The following is a 21,372-nucleotide window of genomic DNA, read 5'->3' as shown; positions in this document are numbered from 1 at the left end:
AAAAAAAAAAAAAAAGAAGCTGAAAATGACAGAGGAGGCTGAGCCACTATAGGAGAAACCATTTGGAGTCTTCTGCTAGCTCCTCCCATTGACCAAACCTACTAAAAAAAATGTGTTTGGTACAGACAGAACAGGGAAAGAGTAGAGAATGAATCTGGGAGCAACCACAAATAACTGGGTGGAAATAAGATTTCAGAGGATTTAAAAGGAATTGAGGCATAAGAAACAGAAACAGAAAAGGGGTGCCTAGGTGGCTCAGTTGGTTAAGCATCCTACTCTTGATCTCAGCTCAGGTCACAATCTCACAGTTTGTGAGATCAAGCCTCTCATTGAACTCCGTGCTGAGCACAGAGCCTGCTTGGGATTCTCCCCTTCTCTCTCTCTGCCTCTCCCCCACTCATACGTTTTATCTCTAAATAAATAAATAAGTAAATAAACAAACATTAAAAAAAAAGAAACAGTAAATGTGCTGTCATTCCTGTCATTTTAGTGTCTCAGCATAAACTTTGTCCTGTTGGCATTCTTACAGTCCTGAGATTTTCAGGAAGTTAATTCCAAAAAGCTGACTGTTATTCCAAGCTATTTTTCTTCAAATGAAATAGCTTTTTCTCAAGTTATTTCTTCCTCCTTTTCTGCTGAAATTTATAATCTTGCTAACTTGTAATTCCTTCTCTTCCAGAATACTGATGAAGATAATAAATAATTGCATGATTCTCCCCAGTAATATCGTAAGTTCCCTCCATGCGTAATTTTTTTATACAATGTTTAATTCTTCTGCAATCAGGAATTCAGCAGCAGGATGCTGTTCTTGTTGTTACTTTGCAATTACAAAGCAGTAAAACCATTCCCTTGACAGACAGACAGCCTGTGATTTAAAATAACATCTAAGTAAAAGTGAAAGCCACTCCCTTATTGACTAGATAAGGTTTTCCATTTCAATCAAAGCTTAGGGTAAAGATACTCTGTACTCTCTAGTTTATATTCTCCTAAATCAGGTGATTACTGTTTTAATCATATGGTCAGGGAAACAAACTCTGGTTGATTTAAGACAGCAAAGCTTTATGGGGAGACAGAACAAGACTAGGATCGAAAGGAAAGGAAAGGAAAGGAAAGGAAAGGAAAGGAAAGGAAAGGAAAGGAAAGGAAAGGGAAAAAAGAAAGGAAAAGAAAAGAAAAGAAAAAGGAAGAAAGAAAGAAAGAAAGAAAGAAAGAAAGAAAGAAAGAAAGAAAGAAAGACAGACAGACAGACAGACAACCTGGATCTGACCTACAATTTCTTCATCTGAAAAAAACCAAAATAGTCACTGATGCCCCAACTACCTTACAGAGCGCTTGGAAGATCAAATGACATAAGTAGTTGAATGCAAAATAAAAATATATCCATAGAGCCTGGAGTGCCTGGGTGGCTCAGTCAGTTAAGTGTCCAACTTCAGCTCAGGTCATGATCTAACAGCACTTGAGTTCAAGCCCCGCGTCAGGCCTGTGCTGATAGCTCGGAGCCTGGAGCCTACTTCAGATTCTGTGTCTCCCTCTCTCTCTGCCCCTCCCCCTCTCATTCTCTCTCTCTCTCTCAAGAATAAACATAGATAGATGATAGATAGATAGATAGATAGATAGATAGATAGATAGATAGATAGATATGCAGAGCCAAAATGCTTGGTGTCCAAACACAACTCTACCACTTTCTGGCCATGTGAATGTAAGCAAATTATTCAACTTCTCTGTGCCTCAATTTCTTCATCTGTAAAATGGAAAGGGTAGGAGTGCCCTCAGCATGGCTTGTAACTAGTGACTATTTGGGGTTGGGTATAAAAGCCCTGCTCCCTTGCTCAACAATAAAGCAAGGGGCAATTAACACTCCAGAGCTCCCACTGAATTGCCTGAATCCCATCCTCATCAAAATCCTGCCCTCCACTTGTGGGGATGAGCACTGGGTGTTACATGGAAACCAACCTGACAATAAACTATTAAAATAAATAAATAGATAGATAATTTTTTTAAAAATCCTGCCCTCATGTCACACTTTCTCTTGCCTTATTCTGCTTCCCTCTCTCTCTTGCTGGTTTTCCTAAAAACATTCCCTTAATAAATCTCAGGCACACAAATCACTGTTGCATGCTCTGCTCTTAGTAAACCCAAACTAAATCAGTTTTACTTTAATAGGACTTTTGATAACATAAGTGGAGCACTTAGATCAGAGCTTGGTATACAGTAATTGCTCAGTAAGTCTGGACAGAAAATCGGCCAGAAAAAATGGTGATATGATAATAATGTTACAAAGCCACTGGCTCATAGTCAGCACATAAGGAGATTGGAAGTTGTCACATCCTAGCAACAAGTAAAAGGTAAAAAGCTGAACAAACCAAAAAATCAACAACTCTCCTTAGATTTGTGCGAAGTGAGATCACAGGACAAAGCACTGCCCCCAAAATTGGAAAGACAGACAAGCAGATTCAGAGAATTATCACTTACCACAGCAGAAACCCACAAGCAGAAACCTTTGTGGGAAGCAGTGCTGGGGTAAGAAACTGCAATTGATGAATTGCTGTAGGCTCAGTGTGGATACATCTGAAAGAAAAAACCTCCAGGGTAACCGAGTCACTAACAGGTGTGGAGTTAGGTTGGGGAGAGAAACTTTGTGAGTTTTACACCCAGGAGCTCTACCAGGTTTTCACAGTAAACATAGGAGAAAAACCGCCTGGTGCTTTTGGCAGAGGGAAGAAGGAAAGAAACCATTTTTGAAAAATGCCAGAGCATTCTGTTCTTTCTAACAAGGCCGGCTCTCAAAAAAAAAAAAAATTTTTTTTTCACCAGAGCCTAACACATTTGGGCTTTTTCAGAGCCTAAGTGACCTAGAGGAAGAGAAACACCCAACTCCAGTCCCCTCTATCCATCTTGTCCCACCTAAGGTCAGGAGGCTCTGAGAAGTACTGGAGAAGTTCACTGTCCTGTGCACAGACTCAAAGACTAATACCTCAGGGCACCTAGGTGGCTCAGTCTATTAAGCATCTGACTCTTGGTTGCAGTTCAGGTCATGATCTCATAGTTTCATGAGTTCAAGCCCCATGTCAGGCTCTGTGCTGGCATCATGGAGCCTCCTTGGGATTCTCTGTCTCCTTTCTCTTTGCCCCTCCCCCACTTATGCTGTCACTGTGTCTTTCAAAATAAGTAAATAAACTTTAAAATAGAAAGACTGATACCTCATCATAAGACTATAGAGCACGCCCCCTCTCACACCTTACCACCACATCACCAAAGGACTATTTACTAGAGTTCCTTTTGCCCACTACATCATATCCTCCTTGCAACAAAAAAATTACAAGGCATACTAAAAGGCAAAACACATTTTGAAGAGACAGAGCAAGCAACAGGACCAAACTCAAGATATGGCAAAGATGTTGGATTTATCAAACTATGGTTGATAGAGTAAAGGCTCTAATTGAAGAACGTAGACAGTGTGAAAAAACAGATAGGCAATGTCAGCAGAGAGATGGAAAATCTAAGAAAAGCTAAAAAGAAATACTAGAGATCAAAAACACTAACAGAAATGAAAAATGCCTTTGATGGGCTCGTTAGGACATTGGACACAGCAGAGGAAATACTCTCTGCATTTGAGAGTATGTCAGTAAAAATATCCAAAAATGAAAAGCAAAGAGGAAAAAAAAAAAACTTGGGAAAAAAAAAAGAGCAGAACAGAATATCCAAGAACTATGAGACAACTACAAAATCCCTGGCTTTCCGAGAACTTCAGACAGATTTCTTTTTTTTTTTTTAATGTTTTATTTATTTCTAGGAGAGAGAGACAGCGTGAGCAGGGGAGGGTCAGAGAGAGAGGGAGTCACAGACTCTGAAACAGGTTCCAGGCTCTGAGCTGGCAGTCAGCACAGAGCCCGACGCGGGGCTCGAACCCATGAACCGCGAGATCATGAGCTAAGCGAAAGTCGGACGCTTAACCGACTAAGCCACCCAGGCGCCCCTGGATTTCTAATTTCAAAAAAGAATTTCCATTTTCCTCCAGCCCCAGTGCTCCAGATTGAATGAAAATTGTCAGCCACTGTATCAGGCTGCCAGCTGCCATTAGCAGAGAAGTAGAAAAGAGTCTGAGTTTCAGTGGTGCATTCTTGGACAAAAGGGAGTAGAAAGGGCGTAAAAGAAAAGAGCTTGGACTCTACATGGAAATTATGCAGTTTGGGGTTAAAACCCTAAAGCCAAGCACAATGTCTGGCACGTAATTGTAACACTGTCAATAATTACCTAGTGTGATGCTTAGAAAGGTATGTCCATAAATCCTCTGGTATTCCTCCCTTAAGAAGTAGAACTTAATTTCCCTCTGATTGAGTGTGCAACTGGACTTAGTGAAGCACATTTATTGAATCGAATAGAACCAAAATGATAGGATGTCACTTCCAAGAGTAGGTTATAAAAGGACTCGGGTTTCCCTCTAGGGGAGCCACCCTCTTCTTTCTCCTGGATCACGTACTGTGGGGGAAGCCCTATGAAAAGGCTCACATGGCAAAGAACTGAAGCCTCCTGCCAACAGGCCCAGGAGAGGGAGCTTGAAATTGAATCCTCCAGCCCTTCTGCCGGCTGCAGCTCTGGCCAACCACTTAACCGCAACCTCATGAGACATTGAGCCAATTGTCTGCATTCCTGATCCACAAAAACTGTGAGATAATAAACTTCTGTTTTAAGCTGCCAAATCTGGGGTAATTTGTTACACAGCAGCAAATAACTAATAATGTGGAAAGATAGTAAAATTCCAGACGTCAGTGGTTCAGTTGAAGGACAAGGGAAAAACACAGAGACCATGAATGGGAAAGATGAACCCACTGGCAACGGAGTCCCTATGTGTATAAAGAGAGTCAAAAGAAAGAAATTGGAGACCATATGGCCAATATGGAAAAAAGCATTAATAAATATATTGTTAACTATTTTCTTTTCTTTTCTTTTCTTTTTTTTTTTTTTTTTTTTGAGAGAGTGCAAGTGAGGGCAGAGAGAGAGAAAGAGAGGGAGAGTAAAGCGGGACTCATCCAGAGATCCAGAGCAGCACTCGAACTCATGAACCATGAGATCATGACCTGAGCCGAAGTCTGATGCTTAACCGACTGAGCCACTCAGGTGCCCCCAGAAATAAATATTATTAACCACAAGAAGCTTGGTAGTGAAACTGGACCTCTAAGCTGACTGAGGTGGCTCTGTAACTGCAGGGAGCCCTTCCAGGAGGAACTCAGTCACTTTGAACAAATGCAAAATGCTGCTATTAAAGAGAGAGAGAAAACAGAAAAGTCTTCTCCTTGGGGAAAAAGAGAAAAGGCAAATCATCTGACTCCTTTTTTTTTTTTAAATCAAGAATGAATGCTTTACTCTTCTGCTGCTAGAACAAGAGGTTATCAGATAATTTGAACTCTTTGTATTCAGAGTTTCTTTTTCTGGTCACCTGAATATAAATCAATAAGATGTTCCTGTGAGTTCAGTTTTACCTGGAAGGATTTCAGGAAACTTTCCAAAGTCATTATATGCTAATAGACTCCCCAGAAATTCCCTGTGGAGTTCAACTTTTCCAAGGCAGCTCTGCAGCCTCTTTCCCAAAGTTTTCATTACTTTGTCACGACCCTGCATGCCCTCCTGGTATTCTGATGAGGCCAAAAGCCAGCAGTACTAACTGCTGAGTTCTGATCTTGGCTCTGTCTAACCAGTCAGAGGGCCATGAATAAGACCTTTCCCTTTTGAAACGTACTTCCATATTTGTCACACCATATTGATAATGACATGCCTCACAGCACTGATGGCAACTAGATCATGCATGGAAAAGCAGTTGCAAACTGGAAAGTGCTGCACAAATAGAAAAGGGGAATTCCTTTTAGCAGCTTTAGTGTTTTTCAAGGAAGACTACTTCTCAGCTACTGTCAACTCTTTGGTCATTTCAGATCTTTTATTAGTAGGAGATGCTTCTCTCCAACATTTGTTCTCTCTTCAGTTATAGCAATAACAGTATCCCTGGGCTTTGAACGCTCTGACCCACCTGCCTCCTCTGCTCTCGTGTGGTTTGCATTACTACCTGTCTTCTCTGGGGCTGCTTTCAGATCTTCCCTTTACTTCCTCTTTTCCTCCCTTTTCCTGATAACCTACCCTCCACCCCGCCCTTGAGGAAACCACAGTGGAGTCATTCTGTTTTCATTTTCCAGAACGAAGTTACCGCATGACTGGGGGCTCATTCTTCACTGTACCACAGCCTGAAATGTCGGCTCTGAATTATGAGGGCCAGGGCAGTCCAGGACTCCCTCTGAATAAGGGATGCTTCAGTCCTGAACAACACCTCCTCATTTTCCTACGTCATCAAATTCCAGTGTTCTCAATTTCAGGATGTCTTTTCTCCTGCCAACCTGGCCCACATCCTTTTTCCACAGGGACACAATTGGTGGTTAAGAACATGGGCTTCTTAAATAGTCGAGTCACCTTGAGCAAGTGGCTTAACTTCTCTGAACTGTATCTCTCACGAGAATAAGGCTAACTGCCTCCCAAGGTCTCTGGTAGGCATTAAATGAGACAATATACATGGAGTGCTTTAAAATGTGCCAGACACAGAGAAAGGCTCCATAAATGTAAATTACTAATCTATCATTACTCCTCACAAAGTTTTAATCCATCTCCTAAACTATCCTAGCCTCCGGCCCCCACACCACCTTCCTCTTTTCATCCCTATCCCTTTCCTTCCTGTTGATCCCTAGAAGTCCCAGCAGACCCTCCAGGCTACATTAGCCCACAAAGCTGTCTTCCCCATGAAAGCTCTCCCAGCCCAGTCTCTGCCACTCACTAAGAGGTTGTCCTATGCTTCCTGTGCTATTATCTCTCTGCGTGTGGTATCATTTAGCCCAAGCAGGCTTTATTTGCTGACATTGTGATTTGATATAATAAGTATTTTACCAACAGACCTACATCCAGGCCCAGTAATGGGGCTGCTGAATTTTAAAATAATGCAAGCAGAAACCAATAAAAAAAATATATTGAGGGGCGCCTGGGTGGCTTAGTCGGTTAAGCATCCAACTTTCGCTTAGGTCATGATCTCGTGGTTCGTGGGTTCAAGCCCCGCATTGGGCTCTGTGTTGACTGCCAGCTCAGAGCCTGGAGCCTGTTTCAGAGTCTGTATCTCCCTCTCTCTGACCCTCCCCTGCTCACGCTGTCTCTCTCTCTCCTAGAAATAAAATTTAAAAAAATAAAAAAATAGGAAACTAATTTGACAATAAACTATTTGTAAAAAAAAAATAATAGTAAAAAAAATTAAAAAAATTAAAAAAATATATATTGAATAGAAAAATTCTGGACACATTTAGGGTCCAACTAGGGTAAGCCTGATTTTCATGGCAGCTTCTCTTGTACTTTCTAGAGGTATCCCTATTACTGAAGAGGATACAGTTCCAACCCAGTTTTATTACTAAAATTATCAGAAATGGAAATAACATAAGAGATACTCCTTGTGTTCTGGAGAGGTGGCGAGAGGAGAGGATTCTACAGTGAAACAGTCATTAGATAACAGTCATTTGCTTCTAATTATGAGCTCTTCTGGAACAACGGACTGGAAATTGCAAAATGTACACAGGGAGTCCCGATCTTTAAAAGCAGAGAAAGGTTGGGGTAAGGTTTAGCAAAGTTGAAAAAGAGAGCTGGTTATAGACAGCAAAGAGGGGTAGCCAGGAGAGAGTGATAGGCCCTGCCACTTAATCAGTGCCAGGGCAAGGCTCTCCAGGATCCAGAAACAGATGTCTATCAGCTCTCACAAACTGGGGTGCCCCTGGAGGGGACACACATCCCTTGGCCTCTCTTCCTGCCTCTGTATGAAGAGACTAAAAAAAAGATATTCTCAAGGTCAATATTAAAAGGAGCATAGGGTGACCTTATGTGTCCTATGCAAAGAATTTTCTTCCCACTAACCTACTGATTCCTGACAAGCATTTTCCTCTGTAATTAGAAATCGAGGCCTAAGGTGTGAATGTAGTTCCATACACTGACTAAACAATCTCTGGATGCAAACAGAGCTAAGCCATCCTTTCTAGGTTTTATTGCGTATGAAGGAATCAAAAAGATGACTGAGTTTGACTGAAATGTGAGACCTGAAACCATAAAAATCCTAGAAGAGATCACAGGCAGTAACCTCTGGGACACAGGCTGTGCCAAATTTTTTATAGATAAGTCCCTGAGGCAAGGGAGACCAAAGCAAAAATAAACTATTGGGACTCCATCAAAATAAAAACTTCTGCACAACAAACAATCCACAAAACTAAAAGGCAACCTATGGAATGGGAGATTATATTTGCAAATGACATATCTGATAAAGGATTAGTATCCAAAATATATAAAGAACTTATAAAACTCAACACCCAAAAAATAAGTAATCCATTTTTAAAATGAGCAGATGAAATGAACAGACATTTCTTCAATGAAGATATACAGATGGCCAATAGACACATGAAAAGATGCTCAACATCCCTGATCATCAGGGAAATGAAAATCAAAACTACAGTAAGCTATCACCTCACATCTGTCAGAATGGCTAAATCAACAACAGAAGAAACAACAGGTGTTGGCAAGGATGTGGATAAAGGGGAACCCTCTTACACTATTGGTAGGACAGCAAAGTGGTGCAACCACTCTGGAAATAGTATGGAGGTTCCTCAAAAAGTTAAAAATAGAATTACCATATGATACAGCAATCACACTACTGGGTATTTATCCAAAGAATACAAAACCACTAATTCAAAGGGATACATGTACCCTTATATATTATTGACATTATTACACTATTAACATTGCCAAGATATGGAAGCAGCCCAAATGTCCATTGAACGATAAATGGATAAAGAAGAGGTAGTATGTTTACACAATGGAACATTATTCAGCCATAAAAAACAATGAAATCTTGCCATTTGCAACAACATGGATGGAGCCAGAGAGTATAATGCTAAGCGAAATTAGTCAGTCAGAGAAAGGCAAATACCATATGATTTCACTCACATGTGCAATTTAAGAAACAAAACAAATGACCAAAGGGGGGAAAAAGGACAACAGAGAGAATCAAATCAAGAAACAGACTCTTAATTATAGAGAAAGAATGGTTACCAGAGAGGAGGTATGTCAGGGTACGGGTAAAATAGGTGATGGGGATTAAGGAATGTACTTGTGAGGAGCACATGGCATTGTATGGAATTGTTGGATCACTGTATTGCACACACAAAATTTATTTGTATAACACTGTATGTTAACAAACTTGAATTAAAATAATAACTTAAAAAAAAAGATGAGTGAGGAATAAGACCCCAAAAGTGAATCAACTAACTTTGAACTTCAAACAAAGCTAAAGAGAATTTGTGCTCCAGGACAGCTTTCTTCAGCTATGTTAGAATATCTGGGGGTAGTTAAGATATTTTGTGACTCTACTAAAGTTGTGGACCCCAGTGGACCAGCACTGGAACTATGTCACAGTCAAACAAGTATAATGTATAGAAGTAGAACTGTTTTTAAAGGGATTTCTTCTGCATTCCTCAATATTAGAGAAGGCTGTTATGAACTGAAGTGTATCCACCTACGCCAAAAGAAATCGTATGTTGAAGCCCTAACCCCCCATGTGACTGAATTTGGAGACATGGCCTTTAGGGACACAATTAAGGTTAAATAAGGTCTTAAGGATGGGACCCCAATTCGATACGACTAGTGTCCTCGTAAGAAGAGGGACAACAGGTATGAATGCATGCACAGAGAAGAGGCTATGTGGGGACACAGTAAGAAGGCAGGTGTTTGCAAGCCTGGAAGAGAAACCTCACCCAAGCAGACTAGTATAATTGAGAGAGAGAGAGAGAGAGAGAGAGAGAGAGAGAGAGAAACATCTCCCAGTAGAGAGGGGGATAGAGAACCCTTACAAAATTCTTCAGATGGGCTCCAGGGTAAACTAAAGTCCATGAATACCCTCACATTGGTAACTTTTATCCCATCCCAACATAGTCATTTCAGTAGAAAGAAGATTTCTTCCCAGGGTTTGGAACATACAGGTCAACAAACACTCACTATGCACCTACGGTGCCACACACCAGGACAGGGGGTAGAAAGATGAGGAAGAGGTTTGCCTTCAAGGTTCTCAAAGCGGCCTCGCCAAGCCCCAGGACTGAGGGCCTTGGAACTAGCTGCTCTTTCCTAGTCAACCCCTGCCCTACCCCTGCCTGCCAGGGCGATGTTCACACGACATCTGCATTCTGGGTATTCCCTAGTCCTATTGGCCCCAAGCTCTCCGGATGCGCTGGGCATGAACAGCTCTTCTCTCTCTCCTTCCCTGAAGATGTTGTACCCTCCAGAAGTGTTTAGATTTGCCTACATTTCAAAGGGATCCCAAGACTCCTTCTTTGTAGTTGCTTCAGTTTTTAGAAAGTAAAATGGTGGGCGCCTGGGTGGCTTAGTCGGTTAAGCGTCCGACTTTCNATAAATAAAACATTAAAAAAAAATTAAAAAAAAAAAAAAGAAAGTAAAATGGTGACTGGGAAGAGCCTTGAACACGGAGTCAGGTCTGGGGGAGTTGCAGGCTCCCCACTTCAAACTGCTGATCCTGTCTGACCCAGTCACCACCGTACGTAAGGGATGGAAACAATAACGCCTACCTCACAGAATGTCATAAGGATTTAAGGCAGTGTGTGCATTTAAGGGCAAAGGTATATAAAGAAAAGGCAGTAGTAATAATAACCACCATGTATGAATGGTTTGCTGTGCACCAGGGACTGTGTTCCATCCTCACAATAACCATCATAGCAACTCTGGGATGAGGGTACTGTTATAATCTCCATTCTTACTAATAAGAAAAATGAGACTCAGAAAGCTGTACAAGTAGGCCAAGATCATAGGACCCTATGTTGAAGGCTTGGTAACTGCACAGAGTTCTGGGCACCGTTTACCCTACTATATTCTCCCATGGTTGCATAACCTCTTGACCAACTGTCTTAGGTTCGTTCAAGTCATTTGAACTTGTTACTTAGTATCATAACTTAAAGAAGTATGATGCACACTTTAGAGAAGAGAGTCAGAAGGAGAAGAAAGAAATACAGAGGATAAAAGTTTAACTAACAGGCTAATCATTAGAAGGGCTTGGAAGACTCTCTTCATCCAGGCTTCTGCCAGCTCCTTGCCTCTAATACCCCCCACCACTCTTTAAAGAACCCCAGTGCATGATATCGGTTTCAATGATCAAACGTCTGGCATAGGGGAGATTTTCCTGATTTTTGTAAAGTCTTCCTTTTTGTTCTAAGTTTATTTATTTACTTTTTGAGACAGAGAGCACGGTAGTGGAGGAGGGGCAGAGAGAGAGAGAGAGAAAATCCCAAGCAGGCTCTGCACTGTCAGCACAGAGCCTGATGCAGAGCTCAGATTTCATTCTTTCTCATTGCCATGTAGTATTCCATTGTATAGATAAACCACATCTTTTTGATCCATTTGTCCACCTTTTTCCTTTTTTCAACTCCTGTGGCTATTACGGAAATTCAAACCTTGTTAAACCCTTCTTTTTTTTTTTTAAAAATGTTTTTAATGTTTTATTTATTTCTGAGAGAGAGAGAAAGAGGCAGCGTGAACAGGGGAGGGTCAGAGAGAGAGGGAGACACAGAATCCGAAGCAGGCTCCAGGCTCTGAGCTGTCAGCAGAGCCTGACGCGGGGCTCGAACCCACGAACTGTGAGATCATGACCCAAGCAAAATCAAGAGTCAGACGTTCGACCAACTGAGCCACCTAGGTGCCCCTCCTGATTTTTTTTAACCTTAAAAACTATACCGCTTGGAAAGAGGGTAGAGTGATGTGGGGGCAGAGGAGGTGGGAAATGGAGAGATCCTGGTCAAAGGGTACAAACTTCCAGTTTTAAGATTAACAAATTCTGGGGGTCTAATGTAGTGCATGGTGATTATAGTTAATAATACTGTATTATATATTGAATGTTGCTAAGAGAATAGATCCTAAATTGTCTCATCACAAAAAAGAAATGGTAATTATGTGACGGAATGGAGGTGTTAGCCAATGCTACACTGGTAATCCTTTTGCAATATATGAATGTATCATATCAACCCATTGCAAACCTTAAACACACACAGTGTCATCTGTCAGTTATACCTCAATAAAGTTGGAAAAGAACTTGTTCCTCTGAAACCATCACATTAGATTACCTCTTTCCTACCACCATTCAGACAGGTAGGCAGAAATTCATTTTTTTTACATTGAAGACAGGATTTAGATTCTCTCTGCAATTCCACATAAAGCCTTTTAACTGTGTGATCGCTCTGCCATCTAGCTTCTTAAGCCTATATAACTGTTCATGAGACTCTTCTAGGGGATATTAGGGCTATGCACTGCTTTCATTTAAAATGCACTGCTTTCAATCACTTAACAAACGTTCAATGATGCTACATGCACCTGCACACTCACACATGCACACACACATGCTCACATGCATCTACAGGAATACCATGACACATGATGTCTCTTCCTCAAGAGGAAGAAGTCCTTGTATAACAGGTCAACCTACAATTTTGTGAGAGACCCCAGAGCCAGTTGAGATTTCAGCTTGTTTAAAAAAAAAATCAGTGGACTAGCATTCATTTTTTTGAAGAATCTGGAATGCAGATTTTAGGCTTAAAGTGATTGAGGTTAACATGAAAGACCAAAAACACTGAGGATCCATTTGTGGTTTGATTAAATGTTATTAATTTAGTTGAAGAGAAAGCTTTTTCTAATAGTCTGTGCACATTTTGTAACAGCAGTTTCTTTAGCCCTGCTACCCCTCACTCACCAAGAATAGTATTTATTGTAGAAATGTTATTGTTCCTAGGAATGCTGGCACACACCTCAGGAAATGAGAAATCTGTTTGGGCCTGACCCTGGGTTTGAGATCATATTATAACAGTGTGCTTTAGTAAAGTCACCAACCTCAGGAAATAAATGTCCTCATTTCCTTCAGGCTAGAGGACCCTGGAGCCAGCAGAGTGTGAACACATGAGTGAAGACAAACCTATTCTCACCTGAATATATTCCTATGAATCTGGTTCTTTGTTTTGAATGGATTTTTGCTCAGTTACAATGAAGGTCCTAATGTTCTGTTTTGCTAGAGTGGCCCTGTCCCCCTCCACCCCCCCCGCCACACACACACACACGCACACACGTGCACTTAAACAAATTTCTTTCTACTGTGGTATTTAGTTCTAAAAAGCTTTCAGTTTAGAATGAGTGGAGGAAAAATAAAAAGTGCACTTCTCATTCCATAGTTGACTCTTGATGATCAAGTATAATTAGAAGAGATAGACAGTTAAGTACAAAGTGATCAGATATAAAATGTGACCTGTCAAGAAAAATTATGGAGAAAATCTGAAATAAACCAAAAGGACTTCTGGGTGTTTCCAATGGAAAATATGTGGTTACAGCACTCCTGTTCAGGGTTATCTGACTCTATTGGGTTTACTGTCTTTGATCTACTTATAAATCTATGAATAACTAATAGCAATATAAGGAATTCTTGTCTACAGACATGCAAATGGATTTTGCCTACAAGAGATGCACTTGATCTCCTTCCACCCTTAGAAAAAAAGAGTATGCATCCATTTGTAAACTTATTTCATGGCTCATTTTTGCCTCTCCTCTTTGAACTCCGCCTTTGAACTGGTTTTAAGATCTTACTTTTCTCTTATTAGTTAATTAGTTATATCTGTATCACTAGTTATCAATTATCTTTCTTTAACCCTCTAAGAGAACTTATTTTCTTTCCAGGCAGTTTGGGAGAAAAGCAGAAATCAGATCAGGGAGAAAAAGAGATTTATGTCCCTTTGAATTTCTCCAAAGTCCTCAGACTTAGTCAGTGAGAGAAAGAGCAACACAGCTATCTAGCCCAGGTTTCAACCTCAGGTCTGGGCCACACAGCCGGAGTGTCATTGAAAGGGTGACCTGCAGGCTCAGAGATCCCTGTGATCTTCCAGTTCCCTGATTAAGCTAGCTTGAATGAATCATACTTTTTTCCCAGGATGGTCAGGAACCTTAGATTCCACTGTTATGGAACCTGGTCTGGATCACCTGGCAGAATAACCACACGGCACTCTTGGAAGATCTTTGAAGATCCTGGAGATCTTGGAAGGCAGGAGATTTATTTAACATGGGCTGGCTCAGAGGAGATCACTCTCCAGAAGTATGAGTCCCAAGCATAAGCAGAGGGAACAATTTATAGTCTGTTACTTCTGCATTCTGCATTAGTAGTAATTTGACATGTGCAGCAAGCAGGGTAGGAAGAAGAACCTAGAAGGGGAGTCTTTGGCCCACTACTGGAATTTCCCCATTCAGTCCTGTCAGCCATCTTATAACAGATTGTTTCCTATCATTCTCCCCTTTGATGCTCCTTTAAACAGATCTCAGCTGTATTAGAGGGCATCTTCTTCATTTATGGGTTGGGTTCCTTAGTTCCCTGACTTTGGTTGTGACTATTCCTGACTGGTTTATAAGGTAACAGCATTCTTCTCCGAGGAAGATGCAGGTATCCCCTTTCTTGGCAGTGAAGAGGTTAAGTGCCTGTCTGTTCTGTAGGACAACTCCTGCCAGGGAACTTATTTGGCTCTGCAGGGACACTAGGGAGTCGGCCATTCGTTAGTCTCACCGAAGGCCATTCGTTAGGCTATGCCTCCTATGCCAGTCTCTATCTCCAGGGCTATTCCTGCCCCTAGGAGGATGGGTAGCAACACTGCTTGTTTAGCCTGGGCCTTAGGGCTGAAGTTTTACAAATGGGGCCCAGATTAGAGGCAACTAATACAAACAAAACATCCTCCCATATATTAGTTTAAAAGGGGTGAAACCTTGAGTTCCTGGTGTGCAAACAGACACTCAGGAGGGCCGGGGCAACAGGTCCTGCCCCAGGAGGTCTGTTTCCTGACAGAACTTGGCTAAGGTTCCCTTGAGGGTACGATTCATCTGCTTTTTCCCTGAGTTTTGAGGCCAGTAAGCAGTCCACCAAGAACGTAGGTCCATTATTGCTGTGGATTGTGGCCAGTAAGCCAAACAGGTGGACAATATCTTCTTTGAACTCCTGGTGGGGGTCTCGGCATGGATAAGGGAGGGAGCTATGTCTGCCTCCTTATTAGCTGCTATCTTGTCCACTTTGCCTGTTAGACAATTCCCTTGTGCTGTAGGGTTGTCTCCCTGTGTCCTTTACAGGGTAGAACTGCAACTTCTTTTGGAAGCCAGCCAGCCTCTAGGACCTTTAGTATTTCCTCCTTGTTTTTGATGGTCTTCCCCACCCCAGTGAGAAGGCCCCTCTCTTTGTAGATTGAGATCGTTTGCCCTTGCTGATGATAAGGGCCCAGATGAGGGCGTACAAGTTAGTCTGTTGTACTGATCATCCCACAGGTAGGGCACTGGCCTCTAGGACTTCATCTAATGTTGTCACTGTATACCCTGCCTTTTGAACGCCCTTTGTAATGATACTGCTACCATCACTGAACAAGGTGATGTCTGGATTCTATAGGGCCTGGCCACGTAGATCTGGGCAGCTTGCGAATACTTTATTGGTCACCTCAGACCAGTCATGATCTGGTTTCCTTCCTCGGATGGTAGGGAAGTTGTGGGGTTCAGTGTGACCCCTGGTATTGGGCTAAGGGAGAGCTGGAGAGGAAGCGGTGTTCCTGAGTGTTCATGAGAGCTACGAAGGCATGGAGGACTTTAACTGGGCAGTTTTTGTCCCAGGGTGAGCTTATCTGCCTCTTTAATGAGTAGCATTGGTGCAGCTAATGCCCTAAAGCACGGCAGCCATTCCTGTTGCAACTAGGTTCAGCCTCTTTGACAAGTATGCCACTAGCCATTGCCAAGGGACAATAGTCTGTGTGAGAACCCTGAGGGCGACCTTTTCCTTCTCATGCACAAAGAGATTAAAAGGCTTTTCTATATTTGGCAGGCCAAGGGGTGATGCCTGCCCCAAAGTGGCCTTTATCTCTAGGAAGGCAGCTTCAGCCTCCTCTGTCCAGACAGGGGGTTCTCCATTTGGCCCTAACAAGAGATTATAGAGGGGTCTTGTTGTTGCCAAGAATCCAGGAATCCAGATTCAGCAGAATCCTGCAGCCCCCAGGAATTTTCATAGCCCCCTCTTAGTTTGGGGCTGGGGTAGCAAGGCGATGGTTTTTTTTTTTCTCTGCAGCTCTAGTGCTCTTTTTCCTTGGGTGAGGAGGAAGCCTAAGTATCAAGTATCGGACTCTCTGTTGGCAGATCTGTGTCTTTCTCCCTGAGACCTGATACCCTGAGTCCGACAGGGATTGGAGGAAGGCCCTTGTGCCCTCTGTACAATGCTCTCAGGTATTGCTGGCAAGGAGGTCTTCCACATACTGGAGAAGGGTGGAGGTGGCCTCCCTTGGAAAGCGGGCAAGGTCTCCAGCCAGTGCCTCCCCAAAAAGGGCAGGCGAGTTTTTAAATCCCTGTGGGAGGCACGTCCAAGTCAGTTGCATCTGACACCCTGCATCTGATTCGGTCCATTTGAAGACAAACAGGGGTTGGCTCTGGGGGGCCAAGCAGAGACAGAAGAAGGCATCCCTGGGGTACCTAGGTGGCTCAGTCGGTTAAGCATCCGACTTCGGCTCAGGTCATGATCTCACGGTTTGTGGGTTCAAGCCCATTGTCAGGCTCTGTGATGACAGCTCAGAGCCTGGAGCCTGTTTCAGATTCTGTGTCTCCCTCTCTCTCTCTGACCCTCCCCTGCTCACACTGTCTCTCTCTCTCTCTCACTCTCTCTCTTTCTCTCTCTCTCTGTCTCTAAGAAATAAAGCATACATTAAAGAAGAAGAAGAAGAAGGAAGTCTAGGCGAGTAAACCAGCTGGCAGAGCCTGGGATCTGGCTGAGGAGGGTGTACAGGTTCCGGACCACCACGTGCAAAGAGATAGTCACTTTGTTGATAGCTCGTAGGTCTTATCCTCCTGGTCACTCACTGGTCACTATCCTCCTCTCGGCTTCTTGACTGGCATGAGCGGGGTGTTACAGGGTGATTAGCATTCAACCAGAACGCCCACTACTTTGAGTCTGGTCAGGCGTTCTTGGATGCCTGCCCTTGCCTCTTGTGGGAGGGGGTATTGCCACTGTCTCAGTGCTTCAGCCCCTGGGATTAACGCTACAATGACAGGGGCCCAGTTGTGGGCAAGTCTGAGGAGGTTGTCCTCGGACCACAGCGTGGGGAAGGCAGTCGTGAATTCGGGCCAGTGGCTCGGTTGGGTCTGGGTGCAGAATAGCCTCCATTCTTTATCCAATCAGAAGCTGGTGCATCCCATTGGCTCAAAGGTTATTTGGGCCCCCAGCTTTGAGAGTATATCCTGGCCAAGGAGAGGGATAGAGCACTCAGGTAGGTAGAGGAATTCATGCCATACCGTTGGCCCCCTAGTTCACATTAACAGGCTTGGCAGATGGGCATTGCCCATTTCCCTGTGGCCCTGAGGGTGGTTGCAGTCTTTTCACTAAAAGAGGCCACCGGGGAGGTGACCACCAAATTTTCAGCCCCAGTGTCAACCATAAAAGTCATGGTTTGGCCCCTTGCTTTTATTTTGACCATGGGCTCATGGGGGCCAAGAAGAAGTGAGCCTGGTCCCCCTCAATCTGAATCTATTCCTGCTAGGCCTTTGAGGTCTTTTCTACAGGGTTCTTCTGCATATCAACTGGGTTTCTGAGACCTTCCCAGGTTGGGACATTTATTCTTCCGATGTCCTTTCTCCTTGCAGTAGGTGCATTGACCCCTTGCTAAGGAGGTTCTGGGCCTCCCTGCTTTTGGGGACTGGACCTACCCCGTCCTTTTATCATGGCTCTCTTGTGCCTCGGGATACAACAGGGTATAAATGCAATAAGCCTTGAATAGCCTCTCATTAATCCCTGGGGGGATTCCCCTTGCTGTTGGGCATATTCATGGCCTTCTTAGCTCCAGCTCAGATCCCCCAGAGGAGAGCCTCTTGGTACCAACAGATGTGGCCTAGCATCTTGACAGGGCCTGCGCCTGGCCAAGGACGCAATCTGGCTGCTGGTCTGGGGAAGACAGTATCTGCTGAGTCTGGAGGTGCTGGGGAGACCAAAGGTGGCAGAGTATTGGGAAGCAGGGGGTTAATATGGGGGGGAGGTGTAAGACTCGTTCTTCCTCCAGATCACCAGCAGGAATTTGTGGAGGTTGGGACTTCTGTTGACCTTCTTTGGGCTGCTTTGTCGAGGAGACTAAGACCCTAGCCTGTCCCTGTTTATCGCAGGTAAATCGCACCCAAGGGAGAAGGGTTTGGGCAATCTCTAACCAGGAGTCGATATATGGGAAATGATCAGGGTGACCTGGGTCCCCGGTGACAACAGGCCAGATGCAGTGGTCCGTTGGGACATCTAAGGTTCCCTCCAAGGGCCACGCTACACCAAAAATGGGCCATTCTAACTCACATAGGGTCCTTAACTTGCTGGGGGTCATCTTAATTCCACAGTCTCCTGAAAACCCCTTCTTTGTTCTGTCCGGAACCCATAATGTTCCCGTGAGACGGAGTCGCAAAGACAGACAGAGGGGTAGGGGTTCCTCCTTTAATGAGGAGACCAGTGTCCATCTGGCCATATCCCAAAGGAACTTAGGTGACGCTTAGCCGTAAGGGTCTCGGAAACTATCCTGATGGCACCATAGACAGTATGCCATTCAACACGGAATCGCAGATGGACCCACTCAGGCTCCGTGTGCTTTTGGGGACCTTAAGGGTGCCCGCCCCTGGAGCCACAGAACGAACTCAGCAGGCAAGCCAGACTGAGTCGCACACTCACTCACATACACACCAAAGGTTATTACATTCCCTCCCACAGAATTCCTACCTGTGAGACCTCTGAGGTCTCTGGAGAGTGACCCGGTGCCCCTTCCATCCCTATAGTGGGCCTGACAGAATGGGGGCCCTGTACCTTACGAATATCCGACGTCAGGTCCAGGTCCTCACTTGCCACGTCTCCTCAAGTTCAGCGGGAATGGTGGAGCGGAACCAGTCTGAGGTGACCAAGCGGGAGACTGCAGAATATCTGGCGGAGCTTGCCTTCCTCCGCTGCTATTCCTCGTTCCATCACCGCTTCCCCGTTTTCCAAAACCGGTGGCAATAATGGGCCTGCCCAGCTGGGGTTCCCGGTCAGGGAACCGAATGTTATGGAGCCTGGTCTGGATCACTCCGTGGACGAACCAAGTGGCAGTCAGAGATGTTGGGAGGCAGGAGGTTTATTTTACACGAGCGGTCTCAGAGGAGATCACTCTCCAGTGGTCTAAGCCCCCAGCGCAAGCAGAGCCAACAATTTATAGTCTGTTACTTCCGCATTCCGCTTTAGTAGTAATTTGGCGCAGGCGCAGGAGGCAAGCAAGGCAGGAAGAAGACCCCAGAAGGGGAGTCTTCGGTAGGCGACTGGAATTTCCCTAGGGGTCCTGTTAGCCATCTCACAACAGATTTTTCCCTATCACCACATTATAAACAAATTGCTAAACACAGTGATTATTTCTCTTTTCCTTAAATATATTACAAAAACATACTCTTTCATAGCATATAGAAACTCATACAATCAAACCATACCCAGAGTTTCCCTAAAACTAAGACATCACTGGGAGTGGGGCTGGGGAACACCATAATTTATTTAACATCCCCATGTGCTCGTTGGCAGGGCAGTGTAATTAAGACCTCACACTTTGAAGTCAGACAGCCTGAATTCAAATCCCAGCTCTACTTTTGAGCAATTGACCTGACTTCTCTGAGCTTCAAATTTGCTTATGTGTAAAATGAGAAATTAAGCTCTTCCCTCTCAGAGCATTTTTGAGGATTTAAAAGTCTCATGCAGAAACAGATGGCTATAAAACCCTCAAAAAATGATGACTATATTATTAAACTTTTCTTTTATATAAAATATATAACTAGAATACCTCACAAAAATAAATAGGGTAGGAATTGAGCCCAAAGACTTTGTGATCAAAGATAAAAAGAAAATGCTTTTATTACGTTTGAGACACACCTCCCCCCATTCCTAAGTTCTCCTCCAAAGTCTAAGCGTCACTTATAGTTGATATTCTCAAGAGGATTGCAACCTTATTGTCTCCACAAAAAGAACAAATTAAGAATACCAGTGTTCCAGCTCCATTTCCCACCGATACTGAACTCACGAGGACTACTGGCTCCCATATCAACTCTGGAAGAACTACAAAAGGAAAACATCAAAACACAAATAATATTTTGAGAAACCTTTGGGGAGATGGAGGGATGCTTTGAACTGAAGATGGGGAGATGGGCAGGAACAGCTTATCCTGAGGCAGGAAGTAGTCTCGTTGAGCTGAAGGAAGAATAAAGAGAGGAGCTGTTGGAGTTTGTAGGAGAGGGCAAAACAACTCTTCCCTTACTCTCAAAGGTTCATCGGCTGGAGCCTGCAAATCAAACTGATAAAAGATGTATTAACAAGAGGAAAAAACAGATTTCATGACATACATACACACAGGAGCTCGCAAAGAAAAGTGTGGCTCAAGAAATAAACCATCCTCATCCAAACCAAGGAAAAGGTGTCTTTTAACTTGAGGAAAAGTGGGAAGGGAGAAATGATAGAGGAGAGTGACAAGAAAATATATTGAAGATTAAACAAGGTTTTTAAGTAAGGTTTGTTATGCAGAGTTAAGTCAGTGCCTTCTCCATTGGTAAAAGTTATTAAGAGTCTTCCTCTCATATGGCAAGAGAAATAGAAACTTTTTTACAAACAGAAATTTCCTTTATAAATGTAAACTTCCCTTATAAAAAGGAAACTCATGCTCTTCTTTCACAACTTCTCAGGTATCTGTTGTCTCTCAAGATAATCAGCTCTAAGTAATCCTTTGCCAAAGATGCATATTCTACGGTAGCATATTCCAGTCTCTTTTGAGCCCTATTCTTATTTTTCTCACCCTATTGCCTTGGAACATTCCATACCTGCCTCCATGAAGGAAGTTAGGACTGTATATTAGGCCACAAAACAAGTCTTAATAAGTTTAAGAAGAATGAAATCATATCAAGTATCTTTTTAACTACAGTGATATGAGATTATAAGTCAATAATAGGAGGAAAGTTATAAAATTCAAAAATATGTGGGAATTAACACACTCTTGAAAAACCAATGCAGCAAATAAGAAATGAAAAAAATGTCTTGAAATCAACAAAAATGGAAACATAATACACCAAATCTACAGGATGCTGTAAAAGCAGTTCTAGGAGGGAAGTTATTAGTGATAAACACTTACAACAAGAAAAAAAGAAGGATCTCAAATAAACAAATAACCTAGCTTTATACCTTAAGGAAATAGAAAGAAAAGAACAAACTAAGCCCAAAGTTAGAAGTAACAAAATAAT

The 21,372-nt window shown here is 43.1% G+C and overlaps 1 protein-coding gene across 5 annotated transcripts in view; it reads right to left on the bottom strand.

Moving 5' to 3' along the window:
- The window catches only part of LOC144229229 (uncharacterized), a 360,150-nt gene extending 340,859 nt beyond the window's left edge, over positions 1–19,291 (bottom strand). For all 5 annotated transcript variants that reach the window (XR_013334407.1, XR_013334406.1, XM_077761219.1 and 2 more), the window contains exon 1: positions 18,935–19,291. The gene's annotated coding sequence lies outside the window, so the exon portion shown is untranslated. The remainder of the gene's footprint in view (positions 1–18,934) is intronic.
- Between the last annotated feature and the right edge of the window lie 2,081 nt (positions 19,292–21,372).

This window comes from Crocuta crocuta, unplaced genomic scaffold, assembly GCF_008692635.1.
Source record: "Crocuta crocuta isolate KB4526 unplaced genomic scaffold, BGI_CrCroc_1.0 scaffold163, whole genome shotgun sequence".
Lineage (NCBI taxonomy): Eukaryota > Metazoa > Chordata > Mammalia > Carnivora > Hyaenidae > Crocuta > Crocuta crocuta.
The sequence above is the reverse complement of the archived record's forward strand: the minus strand, read 5'-3'. Positions and strand labels throughout refer to the sequence as shown.